The 17,531-nt window shown below is 45.3% G+C and overlaps 1 long non-coding RNA gene across 1 annotated transcript; it reads right to left on the bottom strand.

Moving 5' to 3' along the window:
- Positions 1-15,473: 15,473 nt before the first annotated feature.
- On the bottom strand, positions 15,474-17,074 carry LOC128811658 (uncharacterized). Its single transcript, XR_008438418.1, has 3 exons — positions 16,862-17,074; positions 16,659-16,731; positions 15,474-15,872 (listed from the first exon to the last, which is right to left on the bottom strand). It is a non-coding gene; the product is annotated as an uncharacterized LOC128811658 (long non-coding RNA).
- Between the last annotated feature and the right edge of the window lie 457 nt (positions 17,075-17,531).

The following is a 17,531-nucleotide window of genomic DNA, read 5'->3' as shown; positions in this document are numbered from 1 at the left end:
CCCTTTGGACGAGGTCTCTGCTGCTCTTTGCAGCTAGTGACAGACCTAAAGCTTTTTCTGCATCTAAGTGACTGGGGAGAGGCTGCACAAAATACTTCCCTCCTAGGAAAGACCCTTTTATGGCGTTCTAGCACTATGGATTTTCCAAAACCAGATTTTATTGAAAGCCAGCAGAATTGCCAGTGTGCATCTGGGTGTGCTGAGCAGCTGCTGGCACCCAGAGCTGGGTGTTGGGGTGACTGTGGGCTTGGTGGAAGTTGATTTGCCTGATTTGCAAGGCACAGCTAATGAGCACAGTCCCTCCAGCATCAGCAGCTCATCAGAACTGAGGAGGAACTGCCTCTGCTGAACAGAATTAGGGGAAAGCTGTGTTTGGTGCATGACAAATAGCAGGGTGTTGCATATTTTTCATTATTAGCTCTGAATCCATACAATTAGTGGTAGAAAAGAAAATAATATTTATTTATCTGTGAAGTCTAATGATAAAATAATAGCCAAGTATTGATCCCTCCCTTGACCACCCTCTCCAGTGCAAGGTGTGGAAGTGGGGGTTGGAACTGAATGATTTTTGAGGTTCCTTCCAACCTAAACCATTCTGTGATTCTATGATAAAATAGGAATTTTCATTTTTCCACCAGTTTGCATGTACCAGAGCTGGCTGTTCATCTTGTATGAACATGAACTCCACTATCCTGTTCCCTTCCCTTCCTTCCACCAAAACTCACCTCTTTTTTCCCTTCCTGTGGGTGATGAGGAATGTGTTTGTTTGCTCGGTGGATAGAAAGGACCAGGTGCCTTCTGGTGACACCAGGAAGAAAATGATCCGGGGAGTTACAGACCACAAAGCCTTTCATTTGTACCTCGTAAACTGGTTCAAATGATAAGGGAAAAAAAAAAAAAAAAAAAAGGAAAACATTTGGGAGATGCTGATAAGATCAAGCTTATCCAGTAGAAAGGTAGTGTAGGATATGGCTGGAAGTGATAGGGAAAGCCTAGGCTTGATGACCCAGCAGGTCACTTACAGTCTTTCTCTCTTAATCTCTTGGAAGTCTTTGAACTTGTCAATAGGAAAGGAAGAGAGAGGAACTGGCTTATCTCATTTATTTACGATGCTGAAAGGTCTTTGCAAGGCCCCTTGTAGAAAACAGTCAGAAAGACAAGGTGGGTGGGTGAAAAGGAAAAGTAGAGTCAGGAATCAAAACCTGAAGTGAAGATTAGGAATAGCTGGGGAATTTTCACCACTGGAGAGGGTTAAACCAGGGGTTTCTTGTGTGTTCCTAAGTCCCGTGTCAGGTCTTTGATTTGGGATGGAGAACAGAGGGAAGGATAGCCGGGTCTGGGGTAGCAAAAAGTCACTGAGGTCAGTGAGGTCCAGAGAAGGCAGTGAGGGAGGACAGAACAGCCTAAACAGTAAATACATGACATAACCTCCAAAAAATGTGCTGTGTTAATGAGTGGCTTTTGCCCACCCCGTGGTCGCAGGCTGAGTTTGATCTGGTCAAACCAGAAGCAAAAGTCTTTGGTTGTGCAGCCCATGTCAGAGGAGACCTTGGTGGGGCTGCTAGTGGGGAGGAGATGCTTTCTCCCTGACCCAGCAGGGTCTGCAGTGCAGGACCAGCTGTGCTTTTTCAGAAGCACAGAAGGGTTAGACAAACACGAATACAGTGTTATCTAAAAGGCCAGCAATGGTATTCAGTATCAGAGCAGTCTCATTATTGAAGGAGCCCAAATTAAGAGGCTTCATGTAGCACTACTGGTATTTAAGTTAAATTTTTTCCTTCCGTTTTTGTTGCATTTGTTTCTTTTCTACAGCTGTGTCTGTCTTTCTGTCCTAAACAGAGATCTTGAGTGAGGGTTAAACAAACATAATTTATTTGCGTTCCCTGCTGCTCTGTCACAGCTGAGTGTGTTCCCTGCACCACTGATTTAAAAGACAGCCCCACCTCTTAACTGATGGAGCCTCCTGCCTCCCTTCCATTCCCTCCCATCCCTCTGGCTTTCCCCACCAATTTTTAAAGGAGAAGAACCACTGGATGTCCCTTTGAATTCCAGGGGCTGAAGTCCTGGATGCTGCTAATGAGCAGCGAGAGCCTTTTAAGGAACTGAAACATTGCATTGTTATGATTTGGGAAACAAAAGCTGAATTAGAACTGTAACACTTAACTATGGCATCCCACTTTATTTTCCTCTAATGCAGGCTAAGCTGCCTTACAGCAATCTTTTAAATGTAATGATTGAGACTATTATAGGAAATACTATACAAAGCAACATTTTTTTTGCAGCCTAAATAATAAGTAGGGCAAGGTTTTAAATGAGGCTAGAGTAATGAATGCTGTAAAATAATTTTGATGATAAATTTCCCCGGAGGATAAAGTGGAAGAACAGAAGCAGGCTGTATTTAATCATGCAAAGTTAAAGGAATGCAGACCAACAAATATTTATAGAAATGTACAGATTTTCTAACCTTTTCTGAGATATTCTTGCCCCTTTTCACCTGGGAGACTTCGCAGAAGTTCAGGTCTTTCAGCGTGTAATAATTAGGAGGAGGAATTGATCACATCGGGTCAAGTGTTTCTTTGATGTAGAGCACAGAAATTCCTGCTTCCTTGCAGGCTGGAGGACTCAAACAATGAAACATTTGTTTTTCACCACTCTTTCATTCATCAGCGTGTCTGAAAAGCTTGCTTTGAGCAGATACACAGCATGGGATGACACATTCTGCAGCTGCTCTCCACCTACTACTGACCCAAGGAGCTGTGTCCCCACCAGAGCAGGGCACTCTGCAGAGATCCCCTTCCCAAAGCAGCAGAGTTGCCCTTGTGGTGAGACCTGGGCTTCCATGTGCTCAGCAAGCTCAAAATCTCTGTCCTGTGCTCCATCACCAGGTACAGATGTGCCCTTCCCATGCCTGCACCAAAGGCCATCCATCCTCCTCAAAGATGCTGCTCCTCAGCTCTGGCTTCTTCTGTTAGTCTTGAGGATAAAAGCATGGCTTCAAAAACTAAGGGACAGTGAAAAAATCACTGCTGACACCTGGCTTGGCACGTTCCTGGTTGTTCTGCATGGATGCACTTGTGGAAGGGTTAGACAATCACTCCATAGAGTTAGATAATCACTTCATAAGGTTGGGGTGCTTTATGGTTTTTTTTTTTTTTTTTCAAATAACTGTTAAAGTAGGGTGTTTCAGTGGAACTTCAGCTCAACCTCCAACAGCATCCACTCAGCAGAGGCAAAAACCTGAGGGTTTCTGTTCTGCTGATCAATACTTACAGCATATATTGATTTCCAATTTAGGTGTTAACTTTTTAGCTCTTAGAAGTGTTCTTGATATCAATTTTCACCTTGCCTGGTGTTCATTACGTGCTGAACGTTATGGCAGTGAGTGAGCTCGGATCCCATCTGGAGGGACGATTAATTCCAGCCACTTCAAGACTGCAGCGCGCAAAGATTTACTCGCCTTGCGCAAGCATCGTGGTAGCACGAAAAATCTGTGTTTAAGGCAGTGACCCGAGAAATGCTTTCACTCCAGCCTGGCACAGGCTTCCTCTTCTTTCTCAGTCTGTGTAGTCATCTCTGAAATCATAGAATAAGCTAATAAATAGTGCTGTTTATTATGTTCGTGTTGTTTCGGCGTAATAATTCATAGCCAAAGAGCCCGGGGTGGCGGGCGCAGGTTGCTGGGTGGCTGGGTTTTGTTTAAGCAATAAGACACACATGATAAGCAGCGTGTCCCTGGGGGATTGTGCCTCCAGTAGTGTTAGGAGGCACAAGGTCAAAAGGCTCAGTGACTTTAACTACCTGAGAAGTGCCGCGTAATCCCCTGCAAATGGGCTGTCTACAATGTCTTATTGCTGTATCGGAGAGGGAATTATTTCTTTTTAAAGGCAGCCGCGTGAATTCCCTCTATAATTGGCACAGGGCTGACATCACTGGCTGCCAATCAGAAATCAGGTTTGTCATGGATTTTAACACCTTAATTTCAAGTTGGGGTCATCTGAACAAATGGATTTTGTTAAAATGATGTTTTATCCTCTTTGTGCTCTGAGTCCCATCTGCCCGTTTCGTGCTGTGTGTGCCTGCGTTGTGAATTGCTCTGCAGTAGCTTTTGTGTCATCATCGGGCACAAAACAGTGACTGCAAAGTCTCTGCAGAGTTGGAGACATGGGAGCCATGGCCTGGCTTGTGGTGCCTAGGACATTATTTAGGCTCAGAAACTCCCGGGAGCGAGGGGAGTGCAGACAGCCAGGTGAGCACCTGGGGAGGCAGGCTGGGATCTCAAAATAATTGCGTAGCCATCAAATTCTTTCAGCCAGCGCTGTCTTTTCCTTTTTATTGGCAAAGATAACACCAAAACAATAAAGTCATCCGGATTTGCAGTTACTGTTGGTGACATAAGCATACCTAGGTCAGAGCTTTACCAGCCTGAGCAGATGAGGAGCAGGCTGTTTATCCCAGTGATATTGAGGGGACCAGAGGCATTTGCTGCCCTGTTTGGAAGGGAGGATGAGGGATCCCAGGTGGGAAGATTTCCCCCTTATTTCTCCCCACTTTAAGCTCCATCAGAAGCAAAGATAAAGGCACAGCCCACAGGAATTTCTCTGCAGCCCCTTGAGCTGTTTTCACTGTCCTCCAGCCAGCAGCTGCTCCTTCAGCAGGGGAGAGGAAATCCTGTGGTTCACCCCAGAGAATGCTTTTCCTTTGGGAAAATGGGAATAGATGCCGGAGGTCACGACTTCTCTGTCTCAGTCCATCAGTGGGTGGGAAAAGGGCATCTCTGGGGAGGGGTGTGAAATCCACAGCCGAGGAAATGCAGTGGAAGTTGCTGCTCAGCTGCACTGGAATTTAGGGACAAAGCAAGAGGAATCCTCACCCTGTCAGAGGGCAAAAATTTGACAAATAGTTTTAAAGGCTTAAAATAAATCTATCTTCATAACCTGACTGCTGTGCTTTTTTCCTTAGGTGTGTTATAGAGGTAATGATACTTCTACAGTGAACTCAATTAACCTTCTGCAGCCTCCCGTGTGACAGGGAATCCTAAATCTTCTGTTTTATGAGTGCATGTGCAAAATTTGAAGCTACTCTGAACTTAGCATTAATAAATGCCCTTTTCTAATTGGTGCCCATTTGTTTGTTTTCTTTTACAGTGAGAAAGACATGGTGGCTGTGAGTGGAATGTAGTGTTCATGGTTGGAAAGAGATTTCCACACAGTACAGAGGTATTACTATTTTTGTTATTATTATTATTTTTAAGAATCTGCTTCTTGTGTGTGGATGCCTTTGGAGTTTCCATTGTTCAGTGATGTTATAAGATGATCTTCAGGACTTTATCTTTGGTTCTCTGCATTGTTTTGCATAAATGGACATCCATTGCCAATAAGAATGGTTTGATTCTCCTCTGTCTGGTACACAGTGCATTTTGAGTGTCCTTTAGAAGCGCTGTGGAAAAAAGGATGGGGTGAAAAACCTGTGTATTTAGGGTGAAAAAAATCTATGTATTTAGGATTCCACAGCTCAGTTTCCCTACAAAACTCCCTTCTGGTAGGCACACACTGCATCAGGACACTCAGTAGTGTTTGCTCCTGCTTGGCTCCAGAGATCTTTGCATGAATACATTCTGTGGAGAGCAAAATGTTTCATCTGGGAGGGAGGATGTCAGCGATAAATGAGAAAACAAGAGAAATGGATGATGGCCCATAATGCAAACCCTATAATATAATCATTGTTGTTTGATAAAAGAGACACTTGGAGCAACTCTCTGTGCCCTGCTAGGTATGTCTGGATTTATTATTCAAAAAGACACAATCAAATCTCTTCATTCCGTTGACAAATGGGAGCTATTCAATTCCGTATCTGCCTCTTATTTATAGCATATAGAGGGGTGATTTATATACTGGCTGCAGATCTTCCAAAACAGTTTTAATTAGCAGCATTGGCTATTAGAATGAGAGTCCTGTAACTTCCCTGTCATACACATCCCCTTAAAATTGAACAGAAATCTTACTCTTTGCCAGGCAACGGCTCTCTTATTGTTTTGGTGATACCAGCAAGAAAATGCATGTGTGCTTTAGGAGCTCAGAGGTTGAATTGCTGCATGCAGCTCTGAGGGGCAGGCAGGGGAGGGTGAGGAAGAAATTGCCATTTATTGGTGAGCCTTGGGAGGACAGGGCGGTCCTTGGGGCATTGGCACCATCAGTGCCTTGTAGTTTGAGGACAAAGTAAGCACCAAACACACCAAGGCCAGCTTGGGCTGGGAGCACTGGCACTCTGGGATTCCACTCTGCATTTCTGTGCTTGGAGGAGGATGGATCTGAGCTCTCACCTCGCCGTGTCCCATGGTTGGGGCGCTGAGCCCTCCTGTCGCCGGGGCGCGCGCACCGATGTTTTTGCTGGGAGCGTTGTCTGAAGATGTAAGCAAGCATTCCAGCACTCCCCCAGCTGTCCCCTGCTCCACAGAGCTGCTCTGGCTCGTGGGCTAATTGGTACCCCTGAGGTTCAGAGCAGAGGCAGGCACGGCGCGGGGGGCAGCTCGGCAAAGGCACCGGTTTGAGTCTCTATTATTTTCACGCATCTGATAGGAATGTGATCCCTTTGAGACCTCAGCCTATCTGTCAAACCTGAGATCAGCCAACAGGTTCAAAAGTTATTTGGGGAAGCAATGAGTGACAGAACAATTGCACAGCTCTTGTTTTTTTCCTGAGAAACCAGGCTAGAAAAGCACAGGAAACATAAAGAGTATTTTTTGTGCTTTATGCGGTGCGTGTAGCATGCAGAATGCTCTGTTGTTATGCTTCCACTGATCTTTTTTTGACATAAGCAATGCAGTCATTCTGTCTTTGCATCAAATAAGTCTTTGTACTGCTTGTCACCAGCTCACAGTGTCTCTGTCTGTGTGTAAACTTGGTGTTTGCTACATCCCCCTGTCACAACTGTGCTGCTGCCTGCAGCTGGGTGGTTCTGCTCCAGCTCCGGGTACTTTACAGCACTGCTCCGGTGGTGATATTTACTCTGGATAATAAGGAAACCTTAGGAAATCTGAAGTTTGAGGTTGAAAATAACATGAAAAGAGAGGACATGAGCACTGGACCTGGTCACAGAGGTTTGGTGTCTTTGCCTCCTCCCTTGGAGGAGGTCAAGGAAAGAAGGCACAACTGAGAGAGAAGATTGGATGAAGTTGATCCCTGCTCTGCCAATGCTGTATGTTTGTGGTGTTTGGGAGACTGATGGGAAAATGAGGAATTAGGGAATGAGGACATAGAAAAAAATCCTGCTACAAGCAAGCCTGAAATGAATGTGGTCAGAAAGAAGGAATGGAAATGATTCCTGCACTTTGCAACGGGGAGATGATGGGCGCTGCAGCTGGGACAGCGAGGCATCCACGGGTAATTCACAAATTTGGGGAGAAAACTTGCAGTTCTTGGGCTGTATATAAGCTAGATTTTTTTTTTTTTAATCTACAGAAATTGTATGTAGGTATTTTATTTCATTTTCTGGGCATATTGATAAAGCACGCTGGTTAAGAAAGCTTTCAAATTATTAACATGTTCAGCCTTGTCTTTGAGCCAAGTGAGCAGTGTTTGGTGAGCTGTCTTTGGGCATTACACTAAGTGCTTTTCTACTGCAATTCTAATAGAGTGTAGGGCTGAATTTGATAGTGTTACCTATTAGTGATTAGAGAGTGAAGGGCTTTCAGTGTGTCTGTATTGCAGTTTGCTTTGATTGATAAATTGGGCATTATGCATTTCATAATTTTTTAATTCTGCCTTGAAATAATGAGATTCCCTCTTCAGGTTCCTCTTTTTGCTAACATTTTGAAAACATTTTGGAGGTATGAATGGGGAAGGAAAAGAAAGAGGAGAGAACAGTTTTAGTCATAAACATTTAAATTGCGCATTATTCAGTGGCATAGGCTAAACTCTGCTGGAGAAAGATACTTCTAAATTACCCAAATATTTACACTGTAATTATTGAGCATGGATAACAATTATGAATTATGGATCAGTCAGGGTAGCAAAGACATGGCTGCCTTATAGAGAATGGTATGATGGGAACGTGCAGGAAGATGATTGAGGATTCCCTCTTCACATTTTCATAGGGTCGTTCATAGGGAAAGTGCAACCTCCAAACACTCAGGGAATATCCCACTACCCAGTGACTCCAGCAGGGCTCACTGTCAGGATATATATTTATTTCTCTAAATCTGGGGTTGCTCTGGCAAGAGCTCCTGCCCTATTCCTCTCCAGCTCTTGAGATTAACCCACAGCTGCTCCCCTATCAGTTTTCCAGTTTGTACCTACCCACCTTCTTGCCTTTTCTTCTGCCACATCTATTTTCTCCAGACAAACCCAGTTCTGTTTTACTTAGTTTTTTTTAGACAAGGGCTGTAATATATTTGAAGTGTCTGCCATTAACTTTTGAGATTCAGTGACCTTTGTTAATCAGGAAGGAGGTTTTTTTGAGTTCTACAGGAAGAATTAATCATATGTAAACTGTTTGCTTTAAAAAGTCTCTTACCAAATGTGGGATTTCCCAGGTAGCTTTCAAAAGGTCAGAGGCTGGAGGGAGCAGCTGGAGAGCACTGCAGGAGGACAAACCCTCTCTGAGCAGGTTCAGAATTAGGGAGAGACCTGTGGTAACACATGGCACTGGGGAGAACCCATTGTGTTTGAAAGGCTGGACTCAGGCCAGAAACTTAGAGTACACAGAGTGGCACTGTGCTGTTGTACCATGCTGACATTTGCCTGCGATATTCTCCTATTTCAAAAGCAAGTTTTTGTGCTTTCAACAAAATGTTCCTTGGCCCCACAAGACTGGAAACAATATTTGGGTGAAGGAAACCATGAGAATTTTGGCGAAGTTTCCAGTCAGCTGCTGGCACAGTCCCTTTTCCTAGGCATGCAGGGAGCTGGAGTCTAAAGGAGAAGTTTGCCTTGTGGACCCAGTTTCTGCCAGCTCTTGGTGTGGCAGTTCCTGGTCCATGGTGGCAGGTGGCTCCAGAGCTGCCCATGCAGACTCCCAAAAAGCAGAGAGGCTTTTGCCCACAGCGGGGCTTTCTGTCCTGGATAAACACATTTGATAAAGATCAGCTGGAGGGATTTCAGTGTAACAACCCCCTTTCTCCTCCAGCCTCTGTAGCAGTGATTGTGGCACCTTCTAGCTCTGGGTTAGAACCACAGAGGGAAAAGAGTTGATGGAGAAAAGTGAGGCTGTCAAAAGAGAGGGACAGTCAGTGTCATCAGTGCCCTAAAGGCTGCAGTGTCTTGGTGTGCAGGGTCCTTGCAAAGGAAGATTCTTTCTCTGAACTTTAGAGAACTCTGCCAAATTCTTTAATGTGGTTTTTATGTGTTTTGCTGTACTTAGTAGTGGTTTTTACCTGCTGTGTCTCAGTGAAGCTGATTTTGGAAGATGTCTCACAAATTAGGTACAGTGCAGTGTTTCACTTCCTACATGCAGCTCTGTTGTTCACCCTCCTCAACTCCTGCAGATGATGCAGTGGAGCCTGTTCTGAACTTGCTTTCAAGGTTTTATCAAGTCTTGGTGAATAATTGCATTTGTTGTTGAGGGTAGTCCATCTGGAGGGTTTCACTCACAGAAGCACATCTTGTGACAGAAAGGGGAGTTTTCCAGTCTTCTTTGCCCATACAGGGGAAGCACACAGGTGAAGGGAGGGAGATGCCACCCCACCAGCTACCCATTTGCAGTGTGTGCTGTTCCCTAGGGATGGGTTCAGGGCCTGATCCCAGCCACTCTTCAGAGGGACCTCCCTTCAGGATGGCTCAGAGCCCAGGGGCTTCTCCAGCTCATCCTGCAGCAGTGAAGTGTGGGCATTGCTCTTTCGCCCAATGATTAAAGGACAGAGCTTTCTCTTCAAAGAGTTCATTCCCCAAAACCATTAATGGAAAAGTTATGTGCTAGAAACATTTCCACCCGATCCAGAACACACAGGAAGTCTGGATATGAATGATTTAAACACTATGGAAAAGCATAAAGATGTTAAGGTGAATTTACTACTTTGTTCAGCACATAGATTGTGTGAGGGGTCTTCAGTATGAATTAAATAAAGGTTCCAGCCATGAGATATTACAGGTTAATTCAGACATTAGTACAGCCAGGGAGAAGACAGTAATGTATTGCACATCTAAATAGGATTTCCATACTGGATTGCACCTGTGATCTATATGGACAGCGCTGCCTCTGTCAGGAGAAATAATGTGATGGGGATAATAGGCAGCTGTGGAAGGTTTTACCTGGAGCAAGCTCTGCTGCTAACAGCTGGCTCCTATCCCAACCTAACCGTGAGAGCTCACTGTTACCATGTCCTGTTGGATGTGAGGGAGGATGTTCTCCTGACCTTCAGCAGCCTCAAGGCATTAATGAATCACTCACATCTGCCCCTTGTTCATGTCAACCAGCAGCACCTTTGGTGGGACAATGTGTTTAAAAACAAAGGGAATTTTTTTTAAAGGCAGTTTGAAATATGGTATTGTCAGTCATCTGCTACCACACTTTAGTACTGAGGAGGTGGGACATTACAGAGCCCACGTTATCTTCATTAAATTACTCATTGTTCAAATAGACCAATGTCCCATCATGTTTTATTCATCCCTTCTCCAAATTGAAGATGGTACCAGTTTTCCTTTAAAAACATTTCCAGATGGTACCTAGACTTTTTAACTGGTTTTTTTTTTTCCTTTTTCCTTTTTGAGGTCAGGTGTGCCAGTTCCAGTCAAGGCTGGATAAACTTTTAAAGTGTCATTTCTTGTTCTAGTATCTCTAGATCTTTGCTTTTGACCACTTCTGTTTACAGACCTGTGACTTTGCTGGAGCTTTTATTTCTCTTAGAAAACCTGGAGGAAATAGAGGTGGCTGAGGGACAGCACTGTGCCTGTGCCGTGTGTGTGCTACAAGAGTTTCTTCAGCCCTCTGGAGGCTTTCTTCCTCCTTAAAAAATTTTTTCCCCCCAGTTTAAGCATTTCCAGCAATGGCTCTGAAGTAATCCCAGAGCTCTGTCTCTTCCCATTTTTTTTGGCTGAGGAGGTTTTGCAGTGTGTGTTTCAGGGGCAATCAACCCGGGGTCTATTGCACATGAGCAGCTCCGCCAGGTGTTTGCTGCTCTCTCTACAAACGGCGTTCCCGGAGCCGTGCCGTGAGAACAGATGGGCCAGGGAAGTACCGTGCTCTCGGTGGGTCTGGAGAATGAACTCATTATCCAGCCAGTGGCCTGTCACAGCAGCCTCATTTACCAGTGGCTGGTGTAGAAAACAAACCCTGGAGAGCAGAGCCTGGCGGGGCGGGAGCGCGGCCGCGCCAACCGCGGCGGTGCCGCTCGGCGAGCAGCTCGTTGGGTTTGAGGGATAGGGAGGGAACCTGGAAAGGCAGAGAGTTACAAATAGGCATCAAAAAGCCTCATAAAAATGGCAGTAAGTGCTGCTTTTGGGAGGTAAAAAATATCACGTGGAGAGGGGGCACATTTCAAGGCTGACTCTGAGATGTAGTTCCTTCCTGAAAGGCGGCTGTGCTCAGGTGGGGTTGCTCTCTTTCTCCAGGCAGCACTGACAGAACCAGAGGACACAGTCTCAAGCTGCACCAAGGGAAATATAGGTTGGATATTAGGAAAATGTTTTTCAGAGAAAGAATGCCAGAGTTCTGGAATGGCCTGCCTGGGGAGGTGGTGGAGTCACCATCCCTGGATGTGTTTAAAAAAAGACTGGATGTGGCACTGGGTGCCAGGGTTCAGTTGTGTTAGGGCTTGGCTCGGACTCGCTGATCTTGAAGGTCTCTTCCAGCCCAGTCACTCTCTGAATTCTGTGAATTCCTTAGGTGGTACCTCCACCAAGTATTCCCTAAAAAGTCCAGAAAGTATTTACAAAACATGTTTAAAGAGCAGGATGTTCAAACATAAAAAAGGACCCAAACCTTCCAGGTTATGTTAGACCAGAGAGGTAACTGAGCAGCTTTCCATCTTTCTCCTCTTGAATGTCACCTGGGAAACACCTCTGACTGTGCTCACAAGGTTGAGGATTGCAGGAGTCCTTTGCTTGCTGATAAAGATACAAAAAAAATTGGCACTAGTTACTCAGAGGAATATAAAAAATGTCAGAGCTGGCAGCAGTCATGGAAAGGGAAAGTGCAGGAGTGGGAAACTTCAGTTTATTTGTAGCAAAATCCATGAGGAGCATGGGGGAAATTTTTGTCTCTGGGTTACTCTGTGGATTTGTGAGTGTGTGATTGATAGTGTCTTAAAAGTATTAAGCTCCCTGCTTCAATATTATTGTTGGGAAATCTGGCTGCTTGTATAATCCCAAAATTTATAATCCCAAGATTTAGACAGGCAGAGCAAATAGTATGAACCACTGCAGGGGTCCTGTGTGGAGTGGGAATGTGTCATCAAATAAACACCTGATTGACCCCAGTAACTCCTCCGGTGCGGGGAGAAGTGGGAAGGCACTCCAGCTTTCAATTAGGCAGAATTTTCTGTTTTTAAAATGGCTAAAGACAACAAAAATATGTCCCCACAGGCTGCTTCTGGGGTGTTTTGTGTTAAACTGGTGCCTGGCACAGCTGGCATGGCGATGGTGCGTAACCTTTGCAGTAGGTGAAGAGCTGGAGGCAGACAGATGTTCCCCTGTCGTTGGCTGGGATTGTGCATTCCCTGCCCACACAGATGGTCCTTTGGAGCACCCTGGCAGCCTCTCCCTCCCCACACCCCTTCCCACCTGTTGGCACTCAGATCCAACAGAAGAGTGGCTGGGATCTGGGGAGAGCAGGACAAAAAGATGCAGCAGCACTTCTGGCAGTGAAACAAGGCAAGCTGTGTGCAGTGCATAGCAAGGAAGCCAACAATGAGGGCTCACCCCAGAGCAGGAGCTTTCTATCCAGAATCCATTCTGGTAATTCACCAGATTGCAGCATGGATGGAATTACAAGGGATTTTTCTTTTTTTTTTAATGAAAGGGAGCTTCTGTTCAGAGCAAAATTAGGTGATGCTCAATTGGATTTGGTTCTTCTCCTGTGTGCTCAGCTTTATACAGAGAAAAAAAAAGGGCAGAGAAGAACAAATTGACTCTGGAAGTCACCTCCTACAAACTTGGCTTCAATCCTGCCAGCCCTTCCTATAGGAATGAGCCTCCCACCCTCACAGAGAGTTGAAGTGGAGAAGCCCCTGTCCAGAGGCAGCTGCAGAGCCTTGTTAGAGCAGTTTCAGAGGGGTTTTCAGCAGACTGCACTCGTGCTGCACCCCAGGGGCACATCTCCCTCCTGCCTGGGACCAGACATTTGCCCCTTTCCCCCATCTCCCACCCTTTTCCTCACAGCAGGAAGGAGCAGGAGTGCTGCCTGATCACTTCCAGCATCAGCACAGGTCGGTGTGGCTTCAGCCCTTCATCCAGAGCTAGAAATAAACCCAGAATAAGCTCAGACCTCAGTGTGCCTCATGTCACTCCATGCTGCAGGTGAGAAGAGTGTCCCGAAGTGAAATATAAAGCTGTGAGAACATCACTCAGCACTTCAGGCTTCCCTGCTTCCCTTAATGGTCTGTAGGGAATCTGTCAGGCTGGGCAGTGAGCTGGCACAGGCTGGCTGGCATTCCTGACCTCACAAGAACCACACTGACTCCCAGCAGTGGGAAAACACAGTCATCTTTTTTTTTTTTTTTTTTTTTTTTTTTTTTTTTTTTTTTTTTTTTTAATAAATCATCCCTTGCAGTTATAAAACAGAGCACTGACTCCAGCTGAATGTGAGCAGGTTTGGTTGGAGGGCAGGAGAGCTGTCCAGCAGGGAGTTTGTCAGCTGCTGCACCATGTGGCCCATCACAGCTGTTTAAGGAATAGCACTGTATCATGCAAAATATTTTGCAGGCAGGCACTTTGCAAACCCTGGAAAGTGTTTTACAGATTCTTCTGCAGAGGAGGTTGCCAGTCAGTAGCATGGTTTATTTATTTTGTTTGGTTTTCTTGGGTTATTAAACATGTTTTATTTATAGAGTGTGCTTTCTAGAGAACCGTCTGCATGCACGTTCTTAAATAAAGATTCTGAGGGTGCTGGGCTGTTGTTTGTGTATGAGGGCCATGCTGGTGCCAAGAGGCAGCTCCATGGGGTCTGTAGGAGCTCTGGAGATGTGCATGGAAGTGCTCATTGAACTGGAGAGAAGCACTGGTGTGGAGAGAGAGTTTGTGTGTGGCTCCCTGTGAGCCCCACCCGTGGCTCATCCATCCTCTGTTCCACCTCAGCTTCTGGCCTGCTGCAGCCCTTTCCCAAGCAATTTTAGTGCAGAATCCAGAATGACTAGCTCCAGCCATAACCCTTTTAAGCTTAAGCATGGAAGTAACCTTGTGTCGTGAAAAAGCGTGAATTTGTGTGTGTGTGAGAACATTTGCACCATCTGTTCCCTTTCCTGCAGCTCAGGAGTGAAATTTTTGTCCCCTTTGCTCAGCTCTCACAGGTACCTGTGGTGCAAAACATTGCACAGGTTTTTCCCACTAGAAAATATCAATACATGGGCACAGGTGTATCAGTGCAGTGCAGGTAGAAATTTACTCTGGTAATAAACACCCTCCTGCCTTAATTTCCTCTTATCATCCTCTTAATTAAATTGATATTCCTAAGGTGTATTCAATTTAGGATTTGGGGTTTTTTCCTACTGAGAAGCCCAGGTTGAAGGAATTATGTGCATAATGGAGTGGCCAGCTGGCAGAGCTGTACTGAAATACAATTTCTGCATTTATAGGTTGGTTTTTGTCCTAGCAATCTGCAGAGCAGCCAGTGGGCAAGGAAGCCCTGCTTATAAGAGCTATTTCCCATGATTATTAATGCCCTGGAAGCTGAAATCAAACATTGCTAATCCATCACTCACAGTGCTTTGACACCAAGCCATCACAAGGAAGGAAGTGTCATTTAAGTTGTGATTTGACTGTAATGGGTTTTGAGAAAACTAAGATTATCATCTAGAACAAAAGTCTCCAGTTGGTGTCACATAATGAATTTAAAACTCTTCCACTCTCTTTGGCCACGTGGGAGCTGCTTGTTCCCACACCCAGCTGATTTCTCTGGAGCAGAGAATTTTGTAGCTGGGGCTATTGCAGGTTATTAAAATGAGCTGTAGATTTTCAGTGGCAGCTTAATTCACAGTTTTCACATCTTGGCATTTCAAATAATTTTAATCAAATAATTAAATTCAAATTATTTTAATAAATTTAATTAATTATTTTTTGGGTTTACAATTTGTTCCAGAAGTAATGCAGTTTCCTGAGATTACACGCATTTTCTGCAGTTTTGATTTTACTGCCGTATTCATTTAGCTCAGCAAATTTATAAAACTAATTAAAACAGAAGTACTTTTTTGATTCAAATTGTGAATGAAAAACAAGAATCTAATGTAAAATGACACTTGCAGGGAGATAAAGACCAATTGCAACTCTGTGAGTGTTTTACAACTTACTTTTTTAAACTAAAAGCAATTCTTTTTATGGCATATTCTTGGCATGGTTGTATTGTTTTCATGTTTTGGGATGCCAGGGGAGCGGGAGATTAGGATCTAATTCAGCACTGTACTGAAACATGTCTGACATTAGCCATGGAGTTGGTCCTTACTGAATTCCTTGGATTTCTTGTTTGCTGAACCGAGATGGAGCCAGACCCCATTTCAGTCACCAAGGCTGTGCTGCTCCCCAGCTCTTGTTAAGATTGTGTCATTCAGGGACTGAAAACAATCTGCAATTCCCAGGCCCTCAGCATCAGAGGCAGCAGCAGGATTTTCCCTTGTCCTGGGAGTCCTCCCTTCTGGTGCGAGAGCAGGGAACACGTGGGGTTGTTGGAACTCGTTTGGTGGCACGCAACCGCGCGTTCAAACACCAATTACCGCCTTCCAGGTGACAAATCTGGAGGGGGGAAAAAAGAGATGATAATTTAATAAATTTCTTATGAAGGCAAATGACTCATACATAAATCAAGCTGCTTCATTAAAGGGGGAAGTGGGCTGAACACGGAGGTGACAAAGGTTAACTCCACACTCGTGACACCAAACCCCGTGTCACTTCTCCCGGGCTCTCGCCGTGAGTCGCTCTTGCAGCAGCGCCTGTCACCATCCCCAGCTCCTCTGGCAGCACTGGCATTTCTTTTTTTCATTTTGCCACCTTTCACAGCATCAAAAGCAGTCTAAATTTTAGGAGAAATTCACAATCCTGCTTGGGACAGAGGTGAAGGGAAGGCTTTGCTCTTTTTTCCTGTGCACGTCTCGTGCGAGCTGCAGCGTTCCCAGTGCCCCCACGGGTCCTGGTCCTGCTGTTCCCCAGATCCTGGCACCACACCTGCCTCAGTTGATGTCTGTGCAGTGCTCTGAGCCTGTGCCTCTATCTGGACTCCTGTCCTACGCCATCCCTGTGTTTTTTCCTGCTGCTCCAACACTGATCCTTGCCTGCCATCCTCAGTGGCAGCCATGGCTTCTGCCGAGCTGCCCACGTGAAAGGTGTTTTCAGGACCCACCTCCCACTTCTGGGCACCCCTGGGCCACCCTGCACAGTCCAGGGTATCTGTCTGACTCCATTTTGGCTGTCTCAAAGATAGCAATTTAGATTTTGGCTGATTTCACAAACCTCTGTGCAGTGAATACACAGAGAGAGGTTATGAGATGCCCTCAGGGCTGGATGAGCCATCCCAGTTGTCACCTTGTTTGTAAACGTTGTGGTGTTGTGCTTGGTGCTTTGGGAGTTTGTGGCCAATGATGGGGTGTCTCAGCCACTGTGAGAAGAGAAAAAAAGCACAGGAAGCTTTTGACCACACAGACACAAAACTGAATCATTTTTGGTGCCTTTGGAGCTTTTAGAATTGACGAAGATGCAGCAGCAAAGAATTTACACATCCTCCTGACCCCGTATGGCTGTTCCCCCTGCAGATCTCTGCTCACGTGTGCAGCATTCCTCTCTCCTAATTTACTTACACCTTGAGCAGAAACAGGGCAGGCAGAGAAAGGCAGCACGAACACCAACCCACCATATGTTGTTCCTGATGATTGAGAATGGTGGGTGTGCACAGTGCTCTCCTGACTTATTCCATGGGCCTGTGGCACTGCAGCTGTTGTGCTTTTATTTCCCCCAGTCCTCTCCCCTTCACCACCGAATTCTGCAGGCAGGAAGTTGAGGATGCTGTTGCTGTGAGACGCTTTTGGAAGGCACCTGCTCTGTGAGGATGCAATTGCTGCCACTTACTCCCCTCTGAGTTACACAGCCCAGTGCCAGGGAACATGGTTATGATCAGGGAATTGCATTTTTTTTTTTCCCTCCCAAACCTCCAGCATTCAGTATTTTTGTTCTCATCCCTGTGGCAGAATCCACCACGTTTCCCAGATTTGTGGTTGGTCCCAGTGCTGCTTTGGCACGTGGAGGGCAGCAACGGGAAGAGACAGTAGAATCCTGTCATTGCACTATTAGTTCAAATTTTTATAAAACATCAGGAACTCAGAGTATAGCTCTTTTAATGTCTCATTCAAGCAGGAAGGAATATTGAAATGTACATTATTTGAAGCCCAGGAGACATGCACT

Source organism: Vidua macroura, chromosome 9, assembly GCF_024509145.1.
Source record: "Vidua macroura isolate BioBank_ID:100142 chromosome 9, ASM2450914v1, whole genome shotgun sequence".
Taxonomy (NCBI): domain Eukaryota; kingdom Metazoa; phylum Chordata; class Aves; order Passeriformes; family Viduidae; genus Vidua; species Vidua macroura.
Note: the sequence above shows the minus strand (reverse complement) of the source record. Positions and strands in the feature narration are given on the sequence as shown.